The following is an 11,292-nucleotide window of genomic DNA, read 5'->3' as shown; positions in this document are numbered from 1 at the left end:
TTCTCCCCTCCTTTCATCCTTGCATCTTCTTTCTTTCCTCCCTTACTCCCTTCTTTGTGGTCTCCTTATCTTGCCTTCCCTCCTTTCCTTGTTCTTTCTCTATTTTCCTCCTTCCCTCTTCCCTCCTTCCATCATTACCTCTTCTTACCCTTCTTCCTTCCCTGATTTGCTCTCTCCCTTCTTCCCTCTTTCTCACTTCCTTTCTTCCCTCCCTCATGTTGCTTCATCCTTCCCTCTTTCTCCTTGCCCTCCTATAGACCCTCCTTCCCTCCTTCCCTCTTCCCACCTTCCTTCCTTGCCTTCCTCCCTCCCTCCTCCCTCTCCTTCCTTTCTAAACCATAACAATGAGAGACTAAATTCTTTTAAGTTTTTTTTTTTTTTTTTAGTTGTTGACAGGCCTAAGTATATGGCGGCGCGGCATTCCTCCGTTTTTCTGAAAATTCCCAGGTTCTTTGTGAGTGTGTGTGTGTGTGTGTGTGTGTGTGTGTGTGTGTGTGTGTGTGTTTAAAATTCTTCCAAGCAAAGCGGTATATTAGGCAACAGTGATCTAGGGTGAGCATTTGAGTTTGTTCTTCCATATTAAGTCACAAAGATAACCTCAATACATTCTCCATAGCGTTAGTTTAATCGCTTATTTCATGCTATCTGGTCTGCTGAATTTGCTAACGACATGCCTCCGCCCCTCTCTGTGCCTCATTACACAATTTATATTCAAGCTCGTCTCCATGCTGTCCATCTTCCTAATGCAAGAGTTAAAATATCTCCACTTTCATCACTAGAGTATATCTTTGCTTCGTCTGAAATTTCTCCTTCCTACGACTAAACTCTTTCCCGAGGTAACACCACGACACCTTCTGAGCTAAATTTGATTAATAAGTTTTAGCACTCCAGTATTATTTTATAGAAGTAGCCTCTTGTGATTTTTTTAAAAGTTCAACACCTCTTTTCGAATGTAAATGAAGGGAGGAGAGACCAGTGTTGCCAACCCAAGATGAAAAGAAACCCAGGGGAACACATACATTCTCATGATATTATAAGCACTAACTACTTAACTATGTAACTAACTACCTTTAGCTATAAGTACCTTCAACAAATATAAAGCATCTCATGTATTACAGATGAAACACACACGTCTTCAGATTAGAACGAAGCGAAAACCAGTGTTGCCATCCCGAAAGGGCTCAAAAGCAACACAAGACTTTTATATAACAACAAGAGCAGCCGTAACTAACAATGCCGGAATCAAAGCATCTCAAGTATTACAGATGAAACATAAACACGTCTTCAAATGTTTATCCTAAGAGAACGAAGCAGAGACCAGTATTGCCAACCCGATAGGACTCAAAAGCAACACAAGACTTTTACATAACAACAAGAGCAGCCGTAACTATCAATGCCGGAATCAAAGCATCTCAAGTATTACAGATGAAACATTAACAAGTCTTCAAATGTTTATCCTAAGAGAACGAAGCAGAGACCAGTGTTGCCAACCCGATAGGACTCAAAAGCAACACAAGACTTTTACATAACAACAAGAGCAGCCGTAACTATCGATGCCGGAATCTAAGCATCTCAAGTATTACAGATGAAACATAAACACGTCTTCAAATGTCTATCCTAAGAGAACGACTACCAATGCCGGAATCAAAGCATCTCAAGTATTACAGATGAAACATAAACGCCTCCAAATGTAAAGCCTAAGAGAACGATTCAGAGACCAGTGTTGCCAACCCGATAGGACTAGAGAGCAGAAACCCAGGGCAACACAGACGTTCGCAGGACAAAAGAAAGAGGAAACCGAGCGGCGAGTGAGCGTAATATATCACCTGGCGACTACGACAAAGAGAGCCTACACAAACCACTACTCCAGGGGGCCACGGAGGAGGAGGAGGACGAGGAGGCGGAGGAGGGCGGGGGAGGAGGAGGCTTGAGAATAAAGGTTGGTTAGCCTGCTGGGTTGGGCCGCGCAGGACAACAACAAAACGTCACAGCTAGGTTACGATAATCTTATTTTTCGTTCGCCTTCACACGTATGTTCAGTCAAGGCATCACTGGATCTTCCCCTCCTCTGCCTCCTTGTCTAAGTGTCTGTGGCTCTTGGTGTCTCGTAATAGCTTAAGAGAGTGTGTGTAGATGTGGAAGCGTCAAAGAGGATGCTGGTTATCGTGCACCTGGCAGCCCGGTTTGAAAAGGAAAATTATTGTCGTATAACTGGTGTGAAAATGACCACCGCGACGTGTTTACTTTTCTTCAATCAAACGCGAAACCAAAGGAGAAAGTAAGAAAAGAAAAGAAATGGGGAAAAAGTAACAATTGAAAAACCGGAAATGTGTTAATTGAAGTTTCTGAAGATAATAATGATCAGAAACACGAACAAATGAGCAATACTTTCACTTCGATAAAGGTTAAGAAAAAAATAGTTATGAAAATTAAAACAGAAAGAAAGAAAACGTAACGAAGGACATAAAGAAAACGATGAAAGAATAGAAGTATGTTAACAAAAGACTGGAAACAAAAGAGCAACAATTTTACTTAGATGTACGATAAGAAACATGTAGTATTGAATGTTGAAATATAAATAAAGAAAATGTAACGAAGGACATAAAGAAAACGATGAAAGAATAGAAGTATGTTAACAAAAGACTGGAAACAAAAGAGCAACAATTTTACTTAGATGCACGATAAGAAACATGTAGTATTGAATGTTGAAATATAAATAAAGAAAATGTAACGAAGGACATAAAGAAAACGATGAAAAAACAGAAGTGTGTTTACAAAAGACTGGAAACAAAAGAGCAACAATTTAACTTACGTACAAGATAAGAAACATTTAGTATTGAATGTTGAAATAGAAATAAAGAAAAAATATAATGACGGACATGAAGAAAACGATGAAAGAATAGAAGTTTGTGTTACAGAAAAGGGAAAGTGAGGAGGAGGAGGAGGAGGAGGAGGAACAAGAAACAGAAGAATACGAGGAAGAGAAGAGGAGCAGAAAATAGCAACAAGGAAGGGGCCGGCGAGACGGGTGTGAGGGGAGACTGAGGAAGTGGCGAAGAGCTGGCAATATATTTTCTTAAGACCCCCCCAAAAAAAGAGATAAGAAGGAACAGCGTAACAGAGAGAGAGAGAGAATACAGGAAACAGAAATAGCCTCGTAAGTACATTTTCACGACGTCGTAAGCCCGAGACGTTGACTGCTTCGGGTACGTCACACTTCCTCCCTATAATTGCCGTACGTGTCACATTAACTTAGTAGGTTCGCCCTCTCCCCTTGTCTTCCTCTTTGTTTTCCTTTCTTCCTTTCACACTATTCTCTACTGCACCCTCGTCTTTTTTTCTTTCTCTTTCCTTTCTTTTTTTCCCCACTTCTTTCACATCATGCTTACATCTTTTCCTTCTACTTCCTTTCATCATCATCCTGTTCTTTTCCTTCTACTTCCTTTCATCATCATCCTGTTATTTTCCTTCTACTTCCTTTCTTCATCATCCTGTTCTTTTCCTTCTACTTCCTTTCATCATCATCCTGTTATTTTCCTCCTACTTCCTTTCATCATCATCACCCTGTTCTTTTCCTTCTACTTCCTTTCTTCATCACCCTGTTCTTTTCCTTCTACTTCCTTTCTTTATCATCACCCTGTTCTTTTCCTTCTACTTCCTTTCATCACCATCCTGTTATTTTCCTTCTACTTCCTTTCATCATCATCCTGTTCTTTACCTTCTACTTCCTTTCATCATCATCATGTTCTTTTCCTTCTACTTCCTTTCATCATCATCCTGTTCTTTTCCTTCTACTTCCTTTCATCATCATTCTGTTCTTTTCCTTCTACTTCCTTTCATCGTCATCCTGTTCTTTTCCTTCTACTTCCTTTCTTTATCATCCTGTTCTTTTTCCTTCTACATCCTTTCTTCATCATCCTGTTCTTTTCCTTCTACTTCCTTTCTTCATCATCCTGTTCTTTTCCTTCTACTTCCTTTCTTCATCATCCTGTTCTTTTCCTTCTATTTCCTTTCATCATCATCCTGTTCTTTTCCTTCTACTTTCTTTCATCATCATCCTGTTCTTTTCCTTCTACTTCCTTTCTTCACCATCCTGTTCTTTTCCTTCTACTTCCTTTCATCATCATCCTGTTCTTTTCCTTCTACTTCCTTTCTTCGTCATCCTGTTCTTTTCCTTCTACTTCCTTTCTTCGTCATCCTGTTCTTTTCCTTCTACTTCCTTTCTTCGTCATCCTGTTTTTTCCTTCTACTTCCTTTCTTCGTCATCCTGTTCTTTTCCTTCTACTTCCTTTCATCATCATCCTGTTCTTTTCCTTCTACTTCCTTTCATCATCATCCTGTTCTTTTCCTTCTACTTCCTTTCATCATCATCCTGTTCTTTTCCTTCTACTTCCTTTCATCATCATCCTGTTCTTTTCCTTCTACTTCCTTTCATCATCATCCTGTTCTTTTCCTTCTACTTCCTTTCTTCATCATCCTGTTCTTTTCCTTCTACTTCCTTTCATCATCATCCAGTTCTTTTCCTTCTACTTCCTTTCATCATCATCCTGTTCTTTTCCTTCTACTTCCTTTCATCATCATCCTGTTCTTTTCCTTCTACTTCCTTTCTTCATCACCCTGTTCTTTTCCTTCTACTTCCTTTCATCATCATCCTGTTCTTTTCCTTCTAATTCCTTTCATCATCATCCTGTTCTTTTCCTTCTACTTCCTTTCATCATCATCATCATCCTGTTCTTTTCCTTCTACTTCCTTTCATCATCATCCTGTTCTTTTCCTTCTACTTCCTTTCATCATCATCCTGTTCTTTTCCTTCTACTTCCTTTCATCATCATCCTGTTATTTTCCTTCTACTTCCTTTCATCATCATCCTGTTCTTTTCCTTCTACTTCCTTTCATCATCATCATCATCATCATCCTGTTCTTTTCCTTCTACTTCCTTTCATCATCATCCTGTTCTTTTTCCTTCTACTTCCTTTCATCATCATCCTGTTCTTTTCCTTCTACTTCCTTTCATCATCATCCTGTTCTTTTCCTTCTACTTCCTTTCATCATCATCCTGTTCTTTTCCTTCTACTTCCTTTCATCATCATCCTGTTCTTTTCCTTCTACTTCCTTTCATCATCATCCTGTTCTTTTCCATCTACTTCCTTTCATCATCATCCTGTTCTTTTCCTTCTACTTCCTTTCTTCGTCATCCTGTTCTTTTCCTTCTACTTCCTTTCTTCACCATCCTGTTCTTTTCCTTCTACTTCCTTTCATCATCATCCTGTTCTTTTCCTTCTACTTCCTTTCATCATCATCCTGTTCTTTTCCTTCTACTTCCTTTCATCATCATCCTGTTCTTTTCCTTCTACTTCCTTTCATCATCATCCTGTTCTTTTCCTTCTACTTCCTTTCATCATCATCCTGTTCTTTTCCTTCTACTTCCTTTCATCATCATCCTGTTCTTTTCCTTCTACTTCCTTTCATCATCATCCTGTTCTTTTCCTTCTACTTCCTTTCATCATCATCCTGTTCTTTTCCTTCTACTTCCTTTCTTCACCATCCTGTTCTTTTCCTTCTACTTCCTTTCTTCACCATCCTGTTCTTTTCCTTCTACTTCCTTTCATCATCATCCTGTTCTTTTCCTTCTACTTCCTTTCTTCATCATCCTGTTCTTTTCCTTCTACTTCCTTTCTTCACCATTCTGTTCTTTTCCTTCTACTTCCTTTCTTCACCATCCTGTTCTTTTCCTTCTACTTCCTTTCATCATCATCCTGTTCTTTTCCTTCTACTTCCTTTCATCATCATCCTGTTCTTTTCCTTCTACTTCCTTTCATCATCATCCTGTTCTTTTCCTTCTACTTCCTTTCATCATCATCCTGTTCTTTTCCTTCTACTTCCTTTCATCATCATCCTGTTCTTTTCCTTCTACTTCCTTTCTTCATCATCCTGTTCTTTTCCTTCTACTTCCTTTCTTCACCATTCTGTTCTTTTCCTTCTACTTCCTTTCTTCATCATCCTGTTCTTTTCCTTCTACTTCCTTTCATCATCATCCTGTTCTTTTCCTTCTACTTCCTTTCTTCATCATCCTGTTCTTTTCCTTCTACTTCCTTTCTTCATCATCCTGTTCTTTTCCTTCTACTTCCTTTCTTCATCATCCTGTTCTTTTCCTTTTACTTTCTTTCGATTCATCATCATCCTGTTCTTTTCCTTCTACTTCCATTCTTCATCATCCTGTTCTTTTCCTTTTACTTTCTTTCGATTCATCATCCTGTTCTTTTCCTTCTACTTCCATTCTTCATCATCCTGTTCTTTTCCTTTTACTTTCTTTCGATTCATCATCATCCTGTTCTTTTCCTTCTACTTCCTTTCTTCATCATCCTGTTCTTTTCCTTTTACTTTCTTTCGATTCATCATCATCCTCTGTTATTTTCCTTCCCTATTCCTTCCTTTCCTTTAGCTTTCCTTTACACCATGGCCCACTCTTTTCTAACTGCTCTCTCCTTTCCTCCGCCTTCTTTTATCACCATACTCTCCTATTCCTTTCTTTTCCATATTTCTTTCACACTGTACTTTCCCCTCTTCCTGTTCTTCCCTTTCATTTCATTTCTTCTACCTTCCTTTAACGCCATATTGCCTTTTTCATTTCCTTCCCTTTCCCTTCCTTTCTTCCCTCTTCATTTTACACCATGTTCCTTTTTTTCCTTTCCTTCCCTTTCCCTTTCTTTCTTCCCCTCTTCCTTTTACATCACGCTTCCCCCCTTCTTGTTTTCCTTCTCTTTTCCTTCTTTTCTTTCACCTTTCTTGCACACCATACTTTTCTTCTTTTCCTTCGCTTTCCTTTCAATTCTTCCACTTTCTTTCTCTTTATCGTCCTTTCTTCCACCTTCCTTTTACATTATGCTCTCCTCTTCCTTTCCTTCCCTTTATTTTCCCTTCTTTCACCCCCCTTTCATATCCACACCATGTTCTCTCTTGCCTTCACTCACTCTTCTTTCTTCCTCTTTTCACACCCCATCTCCATTACATGTTACAGTTATTCCATTTTCCTTCTCTTTCTCCTCCTGTTCTTTCCTCCATCCTCCACCTCCTTTCCAACATACGGTAATAATAGAAAAAGAGGAGACGAATGGGGAAGAAGGGGAGTGGAAGGGATGAAATGAGACGAGAGAAAACTGGCAATGATTTGTCTACGTTATCTACCTGTCTGTCTGTATACCTGTCTACTTATTAACAACTCATACCTTGCCATAGATATAGTAGTGAAGAGAGGAGACAGGAGAGCAATAATTGATGATAATGGGAAAAGGAGTAGACGAATGAGGGAGAGAAGGAAACTATGAAAACAGACAAGTGAAAAATGATAGACTTGCCAACTCTCTGCTTCTTCACCTGCCTGCTTAAATACCTGTCTCCTACCTACTCCCTTTGATAATAATGGGAAAAGGAGTAGACGCATGAGGGAGAAATGGAAAGGATGAAAAGAGACGAGTGAAAAATGATAGACTTGCCAACTCTCTGCTGCCTCACCTGCCTGTTTATCTATCTGTCTCCTTCTACCTCGTCACACCTTCCTTTGATAATGGGAAAAGGAGTAGACGCATAAGGGAGAGAAGGAAACGATGTAAACAGACGAGTGAAAAATGATGGACTTGCTGCTTTCTGCTTCCTCACCTGTTTGTTTATCTACCTGTCCGCTTCTACCTCTTCACACCTTTCTTTAATAATAATGGGAAAAGGAGTAGTCACAGTAGACGCATGAGGGAGAGAAGGAAACGATGAAAACAGACAAGTGAAAAAATGATAGACTTGCCAACTCTCTGCTTCCGCACCTGCCTGTTTATCTACCTGTCTGCTTCTACCTCCTCACACCTTTCTTTGATAATAATGGGAAAAGGAGTAGACGAATGAGGGAGAGAAGGAAACGATGGAAACAGACGAGTGAAAAATGATAGACTAACCTGTTTTCTGCTTCCTCACCTGCCTGTTTATCTACCTGTCTCCTTCTACCTCCTTTCTCTGATAATAATGTAAAAAAAAAGAAAAAAAAAAGGAGTAGACGCATGAGGGAGAGAAGGAAACGATGAAAATAGACAAGTGAAAAATTAAAGACTTGCCTGTTTTCTGCTTCCTCACCTGCTTGTTTATCTACCTGTCTCCTTCTACTTCCTTTCTCTGATAATAATGTAAAAAAAAAAAGAGTAGACGCATGAGGGAGAGAAGGAAACGATGAAAACAGACAGGTGAAAAATTATACTTACCTGCTTTCTGCTTCCTCACCTGACTGTTTATCTACCTGTCTCCTTCTACTTCCTTTGTTTGATAATAATGTAAAAAAAAAAAAAAAAGGAGTAGACGAATGAGGGAGAGAAGGAAACGATGAAAACAGACAAGTGAAAAATGATAGACTAACCTGTTTTCTGCTTCCTCACTTGCCTGTTTATCTACCTGCCCGCTTCTACCCCCGCACACCTTCCTTTGCTTACCTGCCCGGCCCATCCCCTAGCTCCCTTCCCTCCCTCCATTTACCTGCCCTCCCCTTCCTACCTTTACTCCGTTACGCTCAGATTAATCACCACCGAACCCACCTTCCTGTCCCTTCCCGCCCCTCCTTAAGGCCGGCGCTGAGTGTGACGACGACGACGATGATGATGATGATGATGGTGGTGATGGTGTGGGTGACAAAGAGGAAGATAATAATGATGAGAGTAAGAAGACCGGCACTGTTGATGGTGGTGATGATGGTAGTGATGACTGATGGTGTGGGTGACAAGGAAAGAAGATGATAGTGAAGATGAAAGTGAGAAGACGAGCACTAAAGGTAAGGTAAGGTAAAGTTGGGGGGTATGAATGCGCGTGGCCTCAGTGCTCATCTCCGTGGCATTGGCCCTTGAACACTGGTAAGGTAATAATGATGATGATGATGATGATAGAGAAGATTGACCCGTAGAGTATGAGAGAGAGTGGAGGGGGGGCAGGAAATGGACACTGGCCGGTCTTTTCTTAAGGTTTCAGCGGAAAATTGACGGAGAAGCAAGAATTTCCTTTGATACCACGTCCTTGAGAGAGAGAGAGAGAGAGAGAGAGACTGTCAGCACCCACAACATCAATCCGTCACTATAATGTTACGTTCCCCTTGAGAGAGGAGACAAGACGGCCGTGATGGAGGGGTCGAGTCAACAGGAGGTGAAGGCCGCGTCAAACTCTCCTTCATTAAGAGACAAGACGGAGAAACTCAACACTCCGAATACTATTTCCACTCCGGAGGTAACGTGATACTGGCCCCCCCCCCCCCCCCCGTCTCTCTCTCTCTCTCTCTCTCTCTCTCTCTCTCTCTCTCTCTCTCTCTCTCTCTCTCTCTCTCTCTCTCTCTCTCTCTCTCTCTCTGTCTGTCTGTCTCTCTGTCTGTCTGTCTCTCTCTCTCTCTCTCTCTCTCTCTCTCTCTCTCTCTCTCTCTCTCTCTCTCTCTCTCTCTCTCACACACACACACACACACACACACACACACACACACACACACACACACACATATAGTGGCGGGAAAAAAAAATAAAAGGATGGAAAAATGAGCTAATACTGTTATCTTATTTTATAATGCATATATTTGTTTACTTATCATCACTATTTTCTCATGTGTTTGTTGCTTATTCCTGTACCTGTTTCTTCTCCTACATAGTGTCGAGCAAAAGAAAAAGAAAAATAGGGTAGAAAAGAATAAGATAAAGAAAAAATAAAGGAAGAATAACGATTTAATATTGTAACTATTTTTTAAGGTATTTGTGTATCTGTTTATCGACTTATTCGTTTATCTATTGTCTTTTTTTATTTATGTATATATTTATTACACTCTATTATTTTTTTACATCTTTTACATTCATTTATCTGTTGCTAGTAGCTTTTATTTTCACCTATACCATTTATCTATTAATCACTTTCTTTATTGTTCGTTTATGTACTAAAGCTTTTTGTTTCTTACTTTCATTTTCATTTCTCACTTGTTTGTCACTTTCTTTCACATAAATATCATTAGTATCTATCTTTATCGTTTAGTAATTTTTTTGCTTTACATGTCTGTCTATGCTATATTTGTTACTCTTATTTTTCTTACCTCTTCAATTATTCTTTGTTAATCTATTTATCATGCATTTGTCTATTCGTTAATGTGTTTGTTATTTCATAGTCATGGATGTATTTATTTATTTCCGCACTCTTGCAAGATTTCACATTAAAGTTACCCTCTCGCCTCAACACGGTCCCATGGTGTAATGGTTAGCACTTTGGACTCTGAATCCAACAATCCGAGTTCGAGTCTCGGTGGGACCTGAACACTATTTTGGTGGCGGGCTGCTGCAGGAACCTTAAAGATGAAGAGGCGCACTGACGCAAGGGAGGGGAGGAAGTCTTACGAGGCTCAGGATGTGGCTCAATAAAAGGAATTCAATGACAAGCAGACACGCAGACAGAAGAAAGAAGTAAAACGGGCCAACCTGTAGTGCTCTCTTACTATAATAATTACTTTATTTTCTCTCAATTTTGTTCCTATTAATAAGCCAGACCTTATATATTTCAATCATGTATAGATCTACTCTATTCCCTTCAACTTGTAATTACGCATGTATCTATTTACTTTATTTCCTTTAATCTCTATTTAATTATGTATCTATTTTCCACTTTATTCCTTCTATCCTTAATTCTTTATTTTTTTTTTTTTAAACAAGGCCACACAGGTATAGAAAATATTAGTATGGCATGGTGTTCAAGAGTTAAAGGTGATCTAATCCCTGAGGACACCTATTTGGAAGCTTACCCTACAAGCTTATCCTACAGTCTATAATTATACAATATACGTATACAGTATATATTGGAGTAATAGACTTCTTAACTTGTGATATTTGCCCGCCTAATCAGAGTTGGGGTAAGTGGAGCAGCGTGTGTCTGAGGTAAGAATATGGTAAAAAGTATGTGTAGTCTAGCCTTGTGTTGGTATCTATGCATCCACGACCCTGCCACGCGTGTAAGGGGTATAGGAAGGCCAAAGCGGGGACGGGGAGGTCGCGGTCGCGGCGTGTCTGCGGTAAGAACACGGTAAAAGGAAGATATAAATAGACTAAAAGGTAAAAGGAAGTGTTGAAATCTATGCATCTAGGACCCCGCCACGTGTGTAAGGGAGCGTGGGAAGGCCAATGAGGGGACCGGGAGCGTATAGGGCGGCATGTCTCCCGAAATTGACATCTCTTTCGACCACCTCTTTTGATTTTTTTTTTTTGTAGGATCAGCGAGTAGCGGGCTTTTTTTTAATATTGTTTCCTT

The 11,292-nt window shown here is 39.8% G+C and overlaps 1 non-coding gene across 1 annotated transcript; it reads left to right on the top strand.

Annotated features, from left to right (window-relative positions):
• Positions 1-10,233: 10,233 nt before the first annotated feature.
• Positions 10,234-10,305, top strand: Trnaq-cug (transfer RNA glutamine (anticodon CUG)). Its single transcript has one exon. It is a non-coding gene; the product is annotated as a tRNA-Gln (tRNA).
• Positions 10,306-11,292: the final 987 nt, after the last annotated feature.

This window comes from Eriocheir sinensis, chromosome 13, assembly GCF_024679095.1.
Source record: "Eriocheir sinensis breed Jianghai 21 chromosome 13, ASM2467909v1, whole genome shotgun sequence".
NCBI lineage: Eukaryota > Metazoa > Arthropoda > Malacostraca > Decapoda > Varunidae > Eriocheir > Eriocheir sinensis.
Note: the sequence above shows the minus strand (reverse complement) of the source record. Positions and strands in the feature narration are given on the sequence as shown.